Consider the following 19,481-nt stretch of genomic DNA (forward strand, 5'->3'; position numbering starts at 1 on the left):
CAATACTCATTGTCCTTGTACCATGCAGCTTTGGATTGGCTTGGATGAATTTGCTGGGTAGGAGGAAATTTGATGAGGTTTTCCTTAGCCAATTTCTCAAAAATAACATCCAATGGCTCACCAAGGGGTGTATAGTTTCTAGGTGCAGGTTGGAATCTGGGCTTTTGCCCTGCAGCTACATTGATGGCATTAGCTTGATTGTTAGACCCTTGAAAGTTGGGTCTTGTATTGTGGTTTTGATAGCTTTGGTTATTTCGTTGTTGGTAATTGGTAGCTTGTTGGTTGTTTGTTTGATATGGTGGGTTAGACTAGTTTTGAGAAGGACCAACGATATTCACATGTCTGGTGTCAGTAACCCCATCTGTTGCAACATGCTTGTTTTTGTTCCAATACCTAGACTTGTCATTGGAATGTAATTGATTTTGGTTGGCCTCTTTGTAAATCTTTACCACACCATCTTTGATAAGTCCTTGCTCAAGGATCATTCCTTTCTCTTTGATATCCTTATAGGTATGCAAACAGTTCATGGTCATGTGGTGAGCCAAGTTGGGATGTGCATTATCAATAAACATTTTCACCACATGGCGTTCTGGCAAGGTGCAGGATATGCGGGTGGTAAGGGTTTGCCATCTTTGCAGGTATTCGGCAAGGCTTTCTCCACCTTTTTGCTTGGTGTGGACAAGATCAACTATTGATAGCTCTGTTTCAACAAGATGGGCATATTGGGCTACAAATGCCTCAGATAATTCAGCAAAGTTTTTAATTGTGCCATAGGGGATTCTATAAAACCATTCAAGAGCTGGTCCAGCCAAGCTTTTGGGAAAAAGGCGCAAGAGGAAGACATCATTGTATGCCACGTCCTGGAAATGCATGTAAAATTCTTTGATATGTGTGACAGGGTCTCCTTTTCCTCTGAATTTGTCAAATTTAGGTACCTCAAAGTGTTTGGGAAATGGTGTCGTGGTAACGGCTCTGTCAAATGGGTAAGGACACACATTCTCAAACTTGAATGTCTTTGGATCATTCCCTTCTTGGATGGCTTTTAGAGCTGTCTTTATTTTCTCCCACTCTGAATTGATAGGTGATGGTTGGGGTGCCCCCAATGTAGGAGTGCCTTGAGGTAGGTATGTGCTGGATGGGGCCACTGAATATGGATGGTTGTGAGGGATTTTTTGATAGGGATTGTACATTGTTTGGGCAGCTGCATGGTGGATGACATGTTGTTGAGGGGGAGGCGGCACATATTGCTGCATGTGCTGCGAGGCTTGCTGTTGATATGGGATTTGAGGTTGGGATTGAGGAACATAAGCTGGCTATGGGATAAATGGATTGCTTTGTGGAGGTAAGGTATAAGATGGTTGTGAGGCTTGGGGAAAGGATCGGAGGGCTTGTGGGGTTTGACCAATATATGTGGGTTGTGCCCCCATTTGGGATGGCATCTGCAAATAATTGGTGGTTTGCTGGGGTGGTGGATTACCTCCTAGAAGTGGCATTGAAAAGTAGTTGGTAATTGGAGGTAATGGATTAGTTGGTGGTGGAGGTGGTGGGAATTGAAGGCTTGGAAATGGAATTGATGGGGTTTGATAGCTTGGTGGCTGGATTTGGAAGCTTGGTATAGTGGTGGAAGGAGCTGGGGTCACTTGGGAGCTTGGTAGGAGATTGGCAGTAGCTTGTGGGATTTGATAGCTTTGTGGAGTGAAGGTAGTAGCTTGTGGATTTGTGGCTGGTGGTATTGAGCTCCCGAGACCTAATGGAAATGATGGGATTGTGCTTTGGGTTGTGGTGAACAAGCTGGGGGCGATGAAAGGTTGATTACTTGGCCCCATGGGTGGCATCCCTGTTGTATATTGCTGAGGTTGGCCAAAGATGCTAGCACTAATTTGGGAGATGGGTGGATTTGGAAAGCTAGGTGTGGGAGCAGCAGCAATAGTGAAGGGGGTGAACGGTGAGATGTTTTGGGTAAAGGGGGTTTGGAGTGGAGAGGTATGAACCAAGGATGGAGTGGTGGTGGCTGGGTTGGCTTGCAGCATGGAGATTTCAACTTGGGTGGATGATGGTATGTTTGGGTCTGTTGGGTCATATGGATTGGCTGGAGGCTCTTCTTTTGGAATATATTGAGGATAATTTGGATCATAAGAGCCTATGGGTGGTGGTAGCTGCCCAAACAATGGGTGAGATGGATCTGATAATGGAGGGGGTCTTCCAAAGTCAAAGGTTCCTACATTGTCCCTTCGAAAATTAGCCATGATTGTCTCTTTGTTTTTTTCTATAATGGCGTTTACCAATATTGCATTTCGTAGTTGGTTCATGAAAGCTTCAATGTTAGTAGGTGATGGCATAGCTTGATCTGGGCTGAAGGATGGCTGAGTGCTCAAGGGGTGTAAGGCTATTCAATCCAAATGATAGGGCTCCATTGTTTCTTTCTTCTTGGCTAAGCGAGTGACGGGTGGCATGAAAAATGCTCCTAGGGATGAGATGCAATAATGCTGATGGATGCAAAAGGGGGAAGGCTTTTCTATGCAAATGATTTCCTAGGTTGAGGCAAAGCTATATCACAAAACCTAAGGAGGATCGGGTTGGGGATTCTAACTTCAAAGATATGTTGTCAAAGCACAAAAGGTCTGCTTTCCTATGTGCAAGCTTGGTGGTGATTGTGTCAACTTAAGGATAGACTGATGATCCTTTAGGAAGAACACGAGATTGACCACTTGCGAATCCCAACCTTTAGCTCAAGGTGATGAGGGATAACAAGTGACAAAGCTAGATTACCTTAGACAAAGCTCTGTCAAAGGGATAACCTTGGTGAGATTGGTGGATTTGGAAGATTTTAGGAATGGAAAACTTTTAGCAAGGTGACAACAATTTTGAAAGCTTAGATGTGCAGATTTTCGATTACTAGCTAGATGGTATGATTCTAAATGAGATGGATGAGCTAATAATGCTTAAGGGGATAAGCTAAGATGGTTGGCTTTTCTACAAAGATGACTCTAGAGTGAAGCTTATCCAAGAAGATGTGGAGAAACAAGGGTGTCTAATCATAGAAATCATGCCTAGTTGGTAAGGCATAAGCAGGATTAACTCCTGGATGTTGGCTAAATTTGATGGTGCGCTCTAACTAGGCCTCTTGAAGTGCTTTGTCGGTAGCTTTGTCCTCTGCTTTGTGGAGTTTGGAAATTCGTGGGCTTGGTGTTATTTCTTTTCTCTTGGCTGAAAGTTCTTGGTATGCTAGAGATGGCTTGAGTTTGACCTTGTGAAACTTCTGTTTGGGTTTGGGTTGTTTCGACATAAATTCCTGAATTTTCTTGGCTTTGGGAAAAAACTTAGTTGTTTTGCTTCAACTTGTTCAACTTCCAAAATAGGCAGTGACTACGCTAAGTGTGCCCTAAGCTAGGATTGACCAAGTTTGGCAAACATTCATTCAAAAAGTAAAATAAAAACAAGCAATAGATAGGAACACCCAGATAGAAGTTTGTGGTTCTCAGAATGTGATACTCGAGCAAAGGAGTGTGTATGTTCTACAAATGTTTCGATCAGTCACTCCAAACACATTAATATCCTAGATGGTTTTCTGCAAGGCTGACAATTGGTTTAGCTAGGGAGTCCTCGATATACGCAAGGTACGTGAGGCCCAAATCCATAGATGAGACCAAAAGGATGTCACACAACCAAGAGGAGCGGTAACCCACTTCTCCTCTTTCACTTCTCAAGGGTATAAATTTTCTTGAGGCTTAGCCTGAATGACAAAATCTTGATCCCAAGAGAGGTGTCTTTCGATCCACCTCCTGATTCTTATACTCCACCGGAGCGTTGGAGTTGAGGTCGTCCAAGGGGTGATGAAATCCCCAAGCAAGCCTCCTAAAAAGAAACAAGGTTTTGGATCCTAATCTTATGCACCCAAGATGGCCTCGAAAGACGACAAGGGGAGAGAAGACTCGGATGACCTTGGGCTAAAAAACACGCTTGTTCTTTTACCAACTGACTCTTATGTGTGCTAATCTAGACTTTGCAAGCACTCATGTTTAAGAGACAATGTTCAATTCCAACTTGAAGCGCCAACAAAAGTAAATCGATCAAAGAATGCAAACAATAAGAAGAGTTAGGGTCAACAAAAGCAAACTCGCGCGCCCGGAGGCCCTCCACGTCAAGTATCGATTAATTTTCTTTAAGGCATTCAAGATTGAGTGTGAGTTTGTTTTAAGCCCAAAACAAAAGTGTGTGAGATTCAATTTCAAGCGCGCGCCCGGAGGCTCTCCACGTCAGTTGTTGTTCAATTTTAGTGCCCAAACTTGAAGTGTGATCAATTTAATCTAGAGTTTTTGCCATTTAAGAATTTTGATAAAGTTAAAGCAAACGTTCAAAGACCAAGTGAGTGAGTTAGATTGTGGAACATTTAACACCTTTTTCAAGTAGACCCATCCCCATAAATGGTGCTGAGATTGCAACTAATGGTTAATATTTGATGGGTGATTAGAAAAGAGGTGAGTCCAAGGAACTACTCAAATTGATTTTTGTAAATTTGTATTTTAACTTAACAAAGTTTCTTAAATGTCCAAAAATCAAACTTTAACTAGATTGCATGTGAAAAAGAGATTTGTAATGGTTAATTGATCCTTGGCATTCAAGATTGGATTTTTTTGTTTTAAGCATGCATTCCAAAGAAAGTTGATTTTAATCCATGACATTCAAGAGTGTGTTTTTGAGCAACATTCATTCGATGAAAAATGTGTTTAACCATTCAAGTTCATTTTTTTTTTAGCAACATGCATTCAAAGAAAAATGGTTAAACATTCAAGTTCATTTTTTAGCAACATGAAAACCTGCAAGAAACATGGTTAGTGGTTCCATATGTGCTCCAACCTGCAATGAGACAAAAAAAAAAGCAATTTAGTTAGTTAGCCAAAATCTTCAAAAATGAGAGCTTAACTATGGGAACAAAACATATTTGCAGCACAGAACACAGGTGACAAGCAGAGACGCCGATTTGCACAGATGCGGATTTTCGCAGACGACGATTTTTGCAGACGCGGATTTTCGCAGATGTCGATTTTCGCAGACGCGGATTTTCGCAAACGTCGATTTTCGCAGACGCAGATTTTCGCAGATGTCGATTTGTGCAGACGCGGATTTTTGCAAATGTCGATTTGCGCAGACGCGGATTTTCGCAGACGTTGATTTTTGTAGACAGAACAGGTTGCAGATGCCAAAACTGCGCCAAAAAAGCTGAAAAATGCAAAAAAATAAATTTAAATGGTATTTCTTCCTAAGTGCGTTCTTTAACCTGCAAAAACAAGCAAAACACCCTCACAACACACTCAAACAACAAAAAACATTAGATGGTTAGAAAAATGACATATAAATGAAAATAGATGATTAAATGACCCATAGTGGGGTCCCACCGGGCGTGCCAAAATGTAGAACCAGAATCAGTGTGCAAAGAACATTAAAAAATAAAGTAAACATTCATAAACCAAAAACTAAATTCACATATATGCTTAGACAAAGAAAGCAAACAAGAAGTGCAAACCTCACAAGAGAAAACAATCCATGCTTTCTTGATTCTGTAGATGTGTCCTTTTGCTGTGGATGTATGCTCAAGATGCTCAAAAGTTGCTTCAATGGAGATGGGTAATGGCAAATTGGTAGCTTTGTGAGCTCTCAATTTGGCATTATAAGGGTAATATTGATGGCTTTGGTTCTCAAAATAGCATGGTAACTTTAGCTCAAAGATTGTTGATGAAATGGCTTGGGATGGGATTCAATTTATAGGCTAAGGGGTAGAGAGATGGAGGGCTTAGATGCAAGGATGGATGAAGGCTTAAGGAGGGCTAAGATGCACTCAAAGGGGAGCACATGGATTGTGCTTGTTTAGCACCAATGGGAAGGTGACACTTGTCACAAGAAGGATGAGTGTGAGAGGGTAGGGTAAAGGGTTGGTTAAAGTCATGATGAGTGGGGTTGAGTATGTAAGAGGGATGTAAGAGGAATGAGTGTGGAAGAGAGAAGAGTGTGGAAGATGGGTGTAAGAGTCATGAGTGGGCTTGTAAGAGTCTTTATGTTTTGTAAGAGCACTCATGACTTAGTGGTTGGGTTTTTTTGAGGGGAGACTTTGGTTTGGATTAGGAAAGTCTTAAACTTGTTTAAGGAATGTGACAACATTAGGAGGTGGATTAGGCTTGGGTTTAGGATTAGATTAGGGATGTTAGAGATGTGCAAGTGGATGGCATTAATGAGGGTGGGTGAGTTAGTGGCTAAGCTTGGTTAGTATGGGTGGATGGGGTGGATTAGGCTAAATGGAGGATTAGAGATAGGTTAGGGGTTTTTGAATTTGAGGATTTCATTTATCAAATAGATTTATTTAATAAATGGGGATTTTTGGAATTAGATAGGAGAAAGGGATTTAATTGATAAATAATAGATTATTTAATTTATCAATTAGGACTATAGATGATTAATTAAATTAATCAACTAGGGGATGACAAAGGATTAATTAAATAGAAATTTAATTAATAATGCCCTTTTTAGATAACTAAATAGGATTACTAAAATAGTGTAATCAAATTTAGGTGTCTACATGAGGTACTGGAGAATTCAGCTTTGGAAGAAGGGGTCATGCATATGGTCACTTCTAATATTGTTGGGGTTAGTATGGAGGTTGTACCAGCTCTTAAACTAGAACCAGTTCAAGCTATTCAGGGACAACAAGTGGCTCAGTTGACTTTAAATAATTCCATATAGGATGAAATTGTTTTGGCAAATTTAGCTAGAGAAGTTTTAGTTTCATCTCAAAATAAGGGTTCATCTCATATATTTGTAGTGCAACAACAACCCCTTAAGAAAGGTCCTACTAATAGCTCCTCAAAAGGGCATAAGATAGACCTTGAAAAGATAAAAATGACTGGAGATCTATTGTTGAAATCTGGGTTTGTTAAATCTATTGATGCTCACTTTTCTCAAACCCCTCAATGATCATTCTCTCTTGGAATGTGAGGGGTTTGAATAGTATCTATCAACAAAAATATATTCATGATTTAATTGCAATTCATTCTTCAGATGTCTTTTCTATTCAATAGACTAAGGTTTCTGTTGAGGTTATGCATCAACATGCTCCATGCATTTGGTATGCTGGTCATTGTCAAAGTATTGGTTCACAAGGTAATTATGGAGTTTTGGCTCTATTTTGCGACCCTAAAAATATTTCTCCCCTTTGGTGCATTTATAGTCATTACTCAATCTCTATGGTGGCTACTACCTTCAACTCTGGTGAGACTATTCTTGTGACAAATGTTTATGCCCCTATTGACATTCATGGCAAGATTCAACTTTGGGATCACATTAGGTATGTACATTCTTGTGCTCCTTATTTTCCTTGGAATTAGGAGGTAATTTTAATTCTATTTTAAGTCTTGAGGAGAAAAGAGGAGGTTGGCCTAGGCTTGGCCCTACTTTTGATCTTTTTCAAGCCTAGGTGGATGTTCTTTCTATTATTGATGTTATGCCTTCAAATGGGGTTTTCACTTGGAATAATAGACAAAGTGGTTAGGAAGCTATCTTAGAATGTTTGGATAGGTTTCTTGTTTCATGTTATTGGGTTGGTAGTGGCCTAATTATGAGTTTTGAAATTCTTGATTGGAGAGGTTCTGATCATTGGTCGATTAAGTTCTCTTCTTCTCCTATTGCACTCCCTAAGAACCCTTCTTTTAGATTCTAGCTTGTGTGGCTCCAAAACTCATCCCTTTATGATTTGGTGGCTAAGTGGTGGAGAGAGGGTGGCCGAGCTTATGGTATGGCTATGTTTTTCCTTGAGAAAACTTAAATATGTCAAATATCATCTTAAGAGATGGAATACTTCTTGCTTTGGGAACCTTTAGCCTAGAAAGAGGAATTCTCTAGATCATCTTGAAGTGATTACTCACCAAATTAGGGACTCTAGGCTTACAGAGGCACTTGGTAGGGTAGAATCCTAGGCTTTGTAAGATGTGGAAGAATGGGAACTTTAGGAAGATATTTACTGGAAACAAAAGGCTCATATTGATTAGCTGTAGGAAGGGGATAGAAACACTACTTTTTTCATCATTCTATTCAAGTTCATCATAATAAAGGGTATAATTCTTCTCTTGTTACTACTAAAGGACTTCAAATTTCTTCTCAGTCTATTATGACCAAGGAAGCCCTTCAATTTTATTCTAACCTTTTAACTTAGGATTCGTAGCCTATGACTAAGGAGGAGAACTTAATTCTTTCATGCATTCCTTCTCTTATCACCAATGCTATGAATGATTCTCTTCTTCATCCAATTTTGATATATGAACTTAAAGAGGTTGTGTTTGGAATGAATAGAGGTAAAGCTCTAGGCCCAAATGGCTTCCATGTCAAATTATTTCAGGAATTTTGGGAAATTATTAATATGAATCTTTTGGAGGTGGTTAAGGAATCCCTCCAGAATAAGCAAATGCTTCGTGCATTGAACTATACTTTACTGACTCTTATCCCTAAGAAAGAAGGTGTTGAAAATCTTGACTCCTTTCATCTCATCTCTCTTTTTAATATTGTGTACAAAATTATCACCAAATTGATTGGTGACAGACTCAAGATATGCCATCTAGTTGTGATTTCAGAGGAACAAGGTAGTTTTGTGGGTGGTAAGAAAATTCTTGATGGAATTGTTATTGTTAATGAATTTATTCATTCTATGTATACATCAAAAGAGTGAGCTATGTTCATTAAGTTGGGTATGGCTAAGGCTTATGGCAGAGTCAAATGGAGTTTCCTCCAAAAGATTCTCTTGGCCTTTGGTTTTTGCCAATAGTGGGTGAACTAGATTATGAGTTGTGTTACTTCAACTTCTTTTTCTATTCTTGTGAATGGTGTTCCTTCAAAGCCCTTTGGTGCCTCTAGAGGACTTCACCAAGAGGATCCTATTTCACCTTATTTCTTTATCATTTTAGCTGAGGGTTTGGGTCACTTTCATAAGCTTTGTGCTCACCAGGGTTTGATTCATGATTGGAAATTAGGTGCTAGTTTGCCTCCTATTTTGCATCTTCAGTTTTTGGACGATACTTCATTTATGGGACAGGCCCATCTTCATGAAGCTACTTCTTTTAGGCATGCTTTTGATGTGTATCTTGCAACTTCAAGATAGAAAGTTAATGAGAAAAAATCTTCCATTTTTTTCTTCAATACTCCCTAGTTTATTCAGAGGTGTATTGCTGCTATTTTGAGGTTTCAAATTGGGTCTATTCCCTTTGTTTATTTGGGTGTTATTCTTATTGTTGGTATACATCCTAGATCTTCGTGGAAAGTTTTTCTTGATAAACTATGGCAAAAAGTTAATCATTGGACTCATCAATACGTATCAATTGCTACTCGCCAAACTCTATTAAAATTGGTTATTCAAGCCCTTCCTATTTACAGGTGTTTAGTTCAAGTTGCTCCTATGTATTTTCTTCAAGAATTTGATGCTCTATCCCATCAATTCCTTTGGAGTGGGAACCTTTAAACTTCTAAATGGAATCTAGTTAAATGGGAAATAGTGTGTAGACCTCAGATAGAGGGTGGCCTTGGCTTATGATTAGCTATTTTAAATGGATAGGTTCTCACTACAAAACTTTACTGGTTTTGGTGTACTAACCAACATCAACTTTGGGCTCGTATTCACACCCATAAGTATTTTCTAGATATTGATGTGGTTGAAGTTCACCACTTTCCTTTGGAAGGGAGAGGATCAATGATTTGGAATATGCTAAAGTTTGGAGCTTATTTGGTTAAAGATGGTCTCTTTTGGATTTGTCATTTGGGATCACAAGATTTATTTTGGCTTGACTCTTGGGATGGGCACCCTCCTATTCTTACCATTCGTCCTCAGTTACATGCCCTCTATCAAACTTTTAGTGTTGTTGGTTGGGATGCAATTGATTTTTATAAGATAGGGTGTGTTAGAGGTTTGGCTCCTTCCTTTCATTGGAAACACCCTTCGGAATGGCCTCAAGGAGGATTTGAGGAGGATACAAAGGAGTTGTTTTAGATTTTGCAATCTTGTGAGTGTCCTACTTTAGTTGGTAATGATGTTCTTACTTAGGACAATGAAGATTTGTTTGGAAAATTTTTAGTGTCTGCAAGATATGTTGAGCTTCTTTGGTAGACATTAGGGGACATTCAGATGCCTTGGTGGAAGCAAGTCTGGTACAAGTTTTCTTGGTCCAAATGTAATTTTATAATGTGGTTGGTGGTCCATAGCCAATTTCTTATGTGGTATAATTTATGCAAGCGTGGCTTCCAAGAACCCTCAATGTGTGTTCTATACTAGGCTAGTGAAGCAAATATCTCTCATCTCTTTTTCCAATGCTCTCTCACTAGACATACTTGGCACTCTTGGTGGAATGTGTGGAACCAATCATGTTGGCATGTTTCCTCACTGGTAGAATTATTTTCTTGTTGGGGTAAGGCTCCTATCAAGACTTCATTTCTTCAAGTTGCCCGAACTCTTGGACCCTCCTTTATTATTTTGCATATCTAGTTGGAAAGGAACTGTTGTATCTTTAAGGATGAGTTTTTAGAGGTTCCTCACTTATGATGGAAAATTCTCCATTCTTTGAGGGAAACTATTTCTACAAAATGTGACACTTTTGAGGCCATGGAACCAAGGGAAAATATTTTCAATAATCGTCTAAATATTCCCCCCTCACATGGAAAACTGCTAAGAAAGATGTGTAGACATCCCTTGTGAAAGATAAATAGGATGAGAAAGTGGAGTGACCCTCAATGGGGTATTCTTAGAATCAACATGGATGGGTCTTCCAAGGGAAATACAGGCCCTACTGGCATTTTGTGGTGTTGGTAGAGATAGTAAGGGGGATGTCTAGTTTGTGTTTTCTATTTATAAAGGTCATCACACTAACAACCTAATGGAGGCCATAGCTATTTTGTATGCTATGAAGAATTCTTGTGACATTGGTTGGAGAAGGCTTATCTATGAATCTGACTCACAAGTGGTGATACATCTTTTGAATTAGCAACATTCTGAAGTTGTTAGTTAGAAGTTAGCTTTGATTGTAGACCAAATTTATAATTTGTGTACTTCTTTGGAGTCTCTTACTTTCACTCATATTCCTAGGGAATGCAATAGTGTTGTTGATTGTTTGGAAAAGTGGGCTTCTAACCATATGTGTAATTGGAACATTGTTGATAAGAATCAACTTCGAATGGGCAATGTCCCATTGTAAGAATTATCCTTAGGGAAAAATTCACCCAAGAACTAAGGACTCAAACATAAGCACAACTATAGACCAGAAAGGAATATGATTAGAATATTGATGTATTCAATTCAATATGCATAAAAATACACTAGGAGTGCCTATATATAAGGGCCTTTGAGATGCATCTAGAATGCCTAGGAATCATCATCATGATAAGTGATACAACTAGGCACATGTCCACTAGATATGGGTCATCTTCCATTAAGCACGGAAGTAAGTGAGATGATGAGAGGATAAGCCTACAATGGTGTAGCATGCAAAACAATGTTGTAGACAACATGTGCTAAAAAAGGAGTGTGAATAACTATGTTGTCTACATGACAACCTAGTGTTGTAGACACCATGTGCTGAATTAGAGTTGCGTACTTCTGTGTTGTCAACATGACAACTCATAAAGATATGCAAACTCCTAGGTGTCTCACAAAATAAATAATAAAATAATGCATTAACCTAAGTAAACTTTAAGTAAGTGTAAATAGTGAATACATATTTATACCAACACCCCCCTTTAAGTGCAACTTAGGGGAATGCCCTTAAGCTTACAAAAACTAGGATGAAATGCATAATGGGTCCTAACTACTAGGCCATATTAGGTACCCATGTACATAATTAAATAAAATCTCTCATAAGACAGAGAAAAAGGGAAAACCACATGGGAAAAACCCTCCCCCAAAAAGAGAGATGAAAAGGGATGCATAGATGGATGGAGTAATCAAGACCCCCCCATTATGACATACATCAAGTAAGTACATACAATAGTGAAGAGTGAGAAGAATAAGACCTCATAAGAGGAAAAAGTCCCCCCCCCCCCCATAAGAAAGAAGAGGAAGAGAGATAGGGTAGTCTCCCCCCCCCCCCCCCCCCCACAAAAATGAAGAGTGCCAACCAGCGATAGCTGCTCCAGGAACAAGTTGGTCCATGAGTACAGAATGATGTTCCTCCCCTTTGGAAGAAACAATGGCAAAGGTACAATCTTGAAGATGTATGGTGAACCTAAAACCTACTTAAGTGTTCTTTTGTCAATGCTGATGTTCACCCCTTCCAACAATGCTGAAAAGAATGAATGTAGATCTGGCAAGGATGTCTGTTGAACCTATCCTAATGAGCTAACTATCTCCTCAACTGATAAAGAGACCTCCGACAACTATTGTTCATAAGGATCCACAATCATGCCAACCTGTGAAGATTGATCATGTAGAGAATGGACATGAGGGTTAGAGTGAGCCCTCGCAACAACTATAGAAGGATCATCTTCATCAAAGAGAAGATGTAAATCATCAAGGTTGTCTTCCAAATCTACGGTGTGTGACTCCACAAACAAACCTACAATGTCTGCCATTGTCATGACCCCAAATTTAAGGATATATGAATATTTGAATAACATATCATACAATGATAATAATTAAAGATAATAATGAATAGATAATAATAAATATTATATAACGTATTTAATGATATCAAATACCCTATAAAAATATATCAATTATTCAATATACATAAGCTATGATTACAAAGCACATTTAATCCTTATTGAATAAAATTATATAAATAAAATAAATATATATTATTATTAATTATAGGTAATATCAAATAACAATAATTATGAGTATTATGAGATAAACATACTCAAAGATAATGTGATACAAATATAAATAAATAAATAACATATAAGAAAATAATAACATTACTAATATTATATAACCTAGTCTAATATCATACTAATTTCATATATTATAATATATGATATTACGCAAAGTATAAGCTGATCCACATTATATTGATTGGTTATATCAAAAGGTATGAGAGGGTGACGATGCCAAGGATCATGTTGCGTCATACCCTTACTTAAGGAAAGCGTGCAAAGAAACGAACCATATTGAAGTAGAAACAAGGAAAATTCACCATTGCCGCAGATTAAGGAAAGACACACCAAATTTATATTAAACACGTGGACCAAGGAAAGTATCAACATCAGCATCAAAGATACAAAGGATAGCATCTAGGTCAAATTGTGGACAGAGGAAGGTCACTATGAATCCCACATGGCCAAAGCACATTGAAACCATTCCCATCAAATCCCATTGGACAGGAGCAAACAGACTATTGCACTTTTCATAGTAGGATATACACATTAATCAAACTATGTCTACATTGAGCAAGGTCTATCATAGAATCACATTGAAGGACGTGGGAGGCAGTACGTAGGACAAATCACATCAATGCATGAGTGAAGTCAAAGGAACAGAGAGACATTAAAAACATAGTTGGTCGCAATGCGGTACCGCCTTGATAAGAATATGCACATAGGATATTAAAGCAACCCTAAATAGCAAAAAGGTCAATGTTATAAGGAAAGGGGGTATCATTCATATGTTTATATGTTGAAATATTAAGAAGATTTTTAAAAATAAATATATTTATTATACAAAGCAACCATCTCATTTATATAGGTTTATATATATATATATAGAGATATATATAATTTAAAGAATTGACATCTCTTGAAGATAAATACAAAATCTCTCGTATAGAACTGGAACTTTAAGCTTTCAAATTGGGAATCTAGAGCAATTAGAGGTAAATCTAAAAAGGGGACATTACAGCCATGTAGTCATCCCCTGTTGCTAGAGCTAGAAGACAAGATGTACCTTGTTGTGCTAGACTTATCACTCTGGAAATATAAGCATGTGGATTGTATTGATGTCATGACCTCTCACTGCAACTATCAATAGAACCCCACGTGTCTGAATCTGTTGAAGAACTATCACTGGTGTCACTATTAGTTTCCATAGTGTCTGAAATGCAGAGAGGATTAGAGGATAAGATGGGTGAACTTTCCTCAAAGTGAACATTGTTCTCCACAAAGATCTCATGAGTCTCTAGATCCATAAGTCTATAAGCCTTCACATTGTCTTCATAACCAATGAAAGTACAAGGCCTAGGTGTTGGTGCCTTGCATTCTATGGAAGATAGGTTTTCCCATGCTAGACAACTAAAAACTTTGAAGTGACTCACAACTAGTTTTTTGCCACACCATGCATCAAAAGGAGTCTTCCCATCTAAGGCATTATGAGGAGACCTATTAAGTATGTGAGTAGCACTGCTAATGGCTTCAACTTCAAGTGTTCAATCAAGAGATTTGGCTTTTATCATGCAACTTGCCATGTTTTTAAGAGTCCTAATCCTCAGTGCTACAATATCTATCTTGTATGGACTGAATGCTAGTGGATTCTGAAGATCAATTCCCTCAAGTTTGCAAAAGTCCTTAAGTCTTTTATTCACATATTTTCTTTCATTGTCCATCTACAGAACCTTGATGGCTTTCCTTCAACATGACTCTTGAAGGCTTGAAGCTTATCAACCACTTAATTTTTATGATGAAGGAAGTAGACCCATGTGAAGTGTGAAAAGTCATCAACAAAAGTAAGGATGTAGTGGCCTTGGTTGACTGATGTCACTACAAAAGGACTTGCTAAAACCATGTGAACCAACTAGAGAATAACTAGTGCTCTAGAAGACTTCCCTTTATCATACTTCTCCTCGAGATGCATATCCACTGAACATGATGAAAACTCACCCTTAGACAAATTGATGTTAGGTAAACCTTTTGTTGGAATATTCAAATATGGAAAGAGTACTTATGAGAGGGGGGGTGAATCATAAGTATCACACTTTAGCCAATAAAACTTTTAATTAAAAGTAAATTGCATGCATGTAAATACATGTAACAAAACACATGCATCAATAACTCATAAAACTAGAATTTGGTAACCCAGAAACCCTCCAGGAATAAGAAGGTAAAACTAGGGTGGGAATGATACCCACAAAATTTATTGCAGCAATATTGTTCAACCACTTTTGATGGTTTTCCATGTTAAAGGCCTACCCTGTTAAAGGCTTTACACTGTATTAATAGTGACCTAGTTAGAGGATTTACAAACACTTAACATGAAGTGTCACCCTATTAAAGGATTTTAATCACCTAATCAAAAGGATCTACAAAATAGCTATAAAGCTAACCTATCACCATAGGATTTTCATTCTAATACAATTGCTAGAGAGTATTAGATACAATAAACCTGATAGATTACAATCCTTGATTGTTGAATGCAAGCTCCTTTTCCGCCTTCTTTGATCTTGATCCTTTGTGATCTGATAACCCTTGCTTCTGAAAACAGATTTCCTTATACACCCTTATATGTCCTCTCATATATTTACAATGAAATTTCATCTTCCTTATAAAGACTTCAAAGAATTAGGGTTTGATTTGGATCTACAATCCATATTGAATCTCAATTTCCCGCTCAATACTTGTCTTTTACTGATTGGTTGCATGCCTTTATCATTTTTCTTATTGGCTGCATGTGAATTGCATAGAAAAAAATAAAGATTTGATTTTATCATTAAACCCCTCGAATTTTACCTTATGTCAGCTGCAAAAACTATTTGCATCATAGTTTGTGCAATTTCAAACTTTTATGCTGATCTACTGAGTTACTCGGCTCCTAAAGTATTGCTGATACTCAGCACATGCTATTTCCTAGATAGCTCGGCACCTAAACAAAACTATATCACTTGGCACCTGCTAACACTCGGCACTTGTTGCTCTCAGCACTTGTTAACACTCAACACTTGTTACACTCGGCACTTGTTACACTTGACACTTGTTAACACTTAGCACTTGTTACACTCGGCACTTGTTACACTCAGCACTTGTTACACTCGGCACCTATTACACACGGCACTTGTTACACTCGGCACCTATTACACTTGGCACTTGTTACACTCGGCACCTGTTACACTCAACACTCGACACTTTCTTGATATAGCTTGACACTTCATCTTACTCGACACTTACTCTTGATCTTGGTTAAGTGTATTGACACTCAGTTATCAAATTTATTCTTTAAGCTAACAATCTCCCCCTTTGACATGAGTGGAAAAAACACTTAATTAAGATCCTTGTGACTCATTAATTTATCCTACATTCAAAATTTTCTAATACTTATCATTTCATTCCTGTACTTAACTCCCCCATACTTAATCACTTCACTTCTTATTACTCTCTTATTACTTATTCTCCCCCTTTTTGACACTTATGTCAAGGGTCTTACAATGAAATGCCATACTTAGCCAAAAATGTGCTATTTACTTCAAGGAGTACCTTCAGAGTTGCATCCCAATTTGCTAATGTGACATCCAATGTCTTATGTTGGATGGAAATCTCTACTGCTAGGTGTACAAGTCCATCAGATGAAGAAAGATTGGGGTCTTTCCTGAGGACTGTCTCTGCATTTATCTGCTCCTTTTGAAGTAGTTCCAAATGAGGATTTATTGATGATTGAATTTACATCAATTTAGCTTTTGTGGTTGCCTCCTCTACTGCTAAGATAGCTAACTCTCTTTGTGTGTGAAGCGATTGGACAAAATGCTTCTCACTCTGCGCTGGATTTGTGGGGAGTTGCATGCTAGAAATTTTCAGATTGTTTTCCAAGCTCAGTATTTTTTGGCTAGTGTCTTGTGTGAATGTGGAAAAATCACACAACTTGTTGTATAGGAAAAAGATGTTTCCTAGTACAATTTTAACTTTAATAACTTTCTTTGCCAGTTCTTCTTGTGACAGTGCTATATCACTGGATATTTTACTATTTACCTTACCTTGGAACTTCCTTTCTGACCATTCAAGCAATCTGGCATTTGTTTCCTGGTCTTCATTAGTCACTGGTCAACTATATCAGATAGTTGCTCTATAATTGGTCTTGATTCATCTGGAGACTGTAAGCAAAAAGCTTCTGTGAATATATCTTTAATTTCATTCAAGGTAAGCTTATGCTTGTATTCTTTTCTTAGTGCTTCTTGTCTCCTTCTTTTGTCTAATGCACTCTGAATTTCATTAATCTTTTCTCCAATAAGAGTTCTAGATTCATAATATGGGATCTTTAATTCTTCATCAAGCTCAGGAACTCCATAGTGAAGTTTCCTGACTGCCTTTGATGAGCTCGAGCCTGGTGTCCTGATTTGTAGCTATAACCCATCTGTGCTCGGCTGTTGAAGAGTCTGTGTTGGAGTACCAGATTTTGGTAATGCAACCAGTGTTTGTATTTCAATCTCCTCCTCCTTCTTTGTCTCATCTTTTTCTTCAGCTTGAATATAACTTTTATGATCGCTAGGTGGGGTTGAACTTGTTGGTTTTTTAGATGTTTCTTTTATTTCCCCTGCTGCTGTACTTGGCATTTGAAGTGTATAAGTGACTATACTTGGTGGAGGTGGTGGTGGAAGAAATAGAATACCAGTAGTTTGTATGGTCAAAGGTGGCACTTGTGCTTTTACCTTAACTATCTCTGTTTTAACTTCTAGATTTTGTAATTCATCAACATTGACCAATACAAGATTTGAACTTAATTTTACTACTAGTGATGATTAATCAAGGATTTCTAAATCCTCTGCAGTTAATGGATTGATGTTTGGATTTGAAGTGTCTGTAACATCTTTTATTTTTATAATATCTGCAGGTGTGATGGTGGCATGAGGAGGACTAGGAGGAGATACCTTTCTGTCTTGCATACTTTGATCTTGTGGCTCAGTTGTATCTTTCTCTTCCTCTTTCTCCTCAGTATGTGCCTCTTCTTCCTTTTCTTCTTTACTCTTCTTCTCCACTAGTTCCTTCTCTTTTTCTTTGGTTCCTGACACCTTCTTTTCCTTTGTCTTGGCACTTTCCTCTGCCTTATATTCTTCATTATACACATCTTCTATTTTCTTGTAAACTATTTTCCACAATCTTGTGGATTTAGTAACTACCTCTTCAATTTTATTCTGTAATATGCTAAATGCCCTATACTTGGGAGTGAATCTGTTATTATGCCAATTTACTGCATTTTTTACTTGATCTTTAATCAAATTAGGAAACAATCTGGCTAATGTTGAATCCCTTATCTCTTTTTCCATTTGTAAACAAAAATGCCAATTATCCTCTACAATTTTATACAATTCTTTTGGCATAGATTCATCTAATTCTAGAGGTGTGTGCTTATATTTAGCCATCATAGCATACACAGATTCCTCTAATTTATTTTTCTCTTCTTTGGTGAGCTTAGAAAAAATCAGGTTCTTTAAACCTTTTAAATCATCATTCCTAATTTTTGAACATAATTTATCAACAGCAGTCTGGGGTTTGTGTCTTACCACTTGAAATTGACTATTGTCCTCTGACTCTGTTTTCTCCTCATCTGTTTCAAGTCGGGGAATAAATTTCCTTTTCTTGACTTAGCAGTAGTCTTCTTTGAGTCTTTCTTCTTTCCTTTTGCCTCCTCTTGGGCTTTTTGTGCTGCAGCCCTTGTGGTAGGTCTCTTTGGTGCAGGAGCAGCTACTTTCTTCCCCTTGGATTGAGGAGCAAAAGGAGTTGTGGTCTTTCTCTTAACTGGTGCTTCCTTGGCTTCTTCTACCTCAACAATCTCCTCTTTATCTTCTCCTAACCCTTGAGTCAGACCTTGAAGTTTATCTCCTTCTTCTTCAATGTCTTCTCCCTCTTCTTCTATTGTTCCTTCTTCTTCCATGCGATTTGTCTCACCATTTTCTCTTTCTTCTTTACTGCTAAAAAAGTCTTCAAATCTGTTATCACCTTTGATTTGACAATATCATAGGTTCCAAAAAATTTTGCATTTTTATTAGCTTCTTCTGCAAGTAGGGCTATCATTGCTGCAGAGGCTTGATCAATATCAAGTTCATAACCTAGTGGCCTAAGCTATCTTACTCTAGGTATAACTGCTTGTATGTAGGTATAATCTATATCTATAAGAAAACAAATGTCTTTTTCATATTTCTCAGTCAATGAGACTGGAATTCTCATTCATTGTTTCATGGACTTTTTGAAGTCCTTAAAGTAACTAGTCATTTGGGCATTAAAATTTTCACCCATCTGTTCAATGTATCCATTGATTTGTTCAACAATTGTTTTGTCTGGATTCCATCTTACCTTACCCATAGAAGGAAATTCTTTCATCAAATAGATAAACATGCACATCAAAACTGATCCAAATTTGCATTGAGCTCCCTTGCTCTTCCTTATAGCTCCCAGATTTCATTGATCTATTAAAACATTAGCTCTGCTAAATCATAAGTGTGATCCCTTTTGATTATCTTGTATGCAACATCAACTGCTATACAAGGTACACTGTTTAACTTGCTTGATTGATAGAATTTATGTGAAATGATTCTCATAGCAAAATCTAG

Source organism: Cupressus sempervirens, chromosome 9 (assembly GCF_028749045.1).
Source record: "Cupressus sempervirens isolate cs-2001-9-10 chromosome 9, ASM2874904v1, whole genome shotgun sequence".
NCBI classification, from domain to species: Eukaryota; Viridiplantae; Streptophyta; class Pinopsida; order Cupressales; family Cupressaceae; genus Cupressus; species Cupressus sempervirens.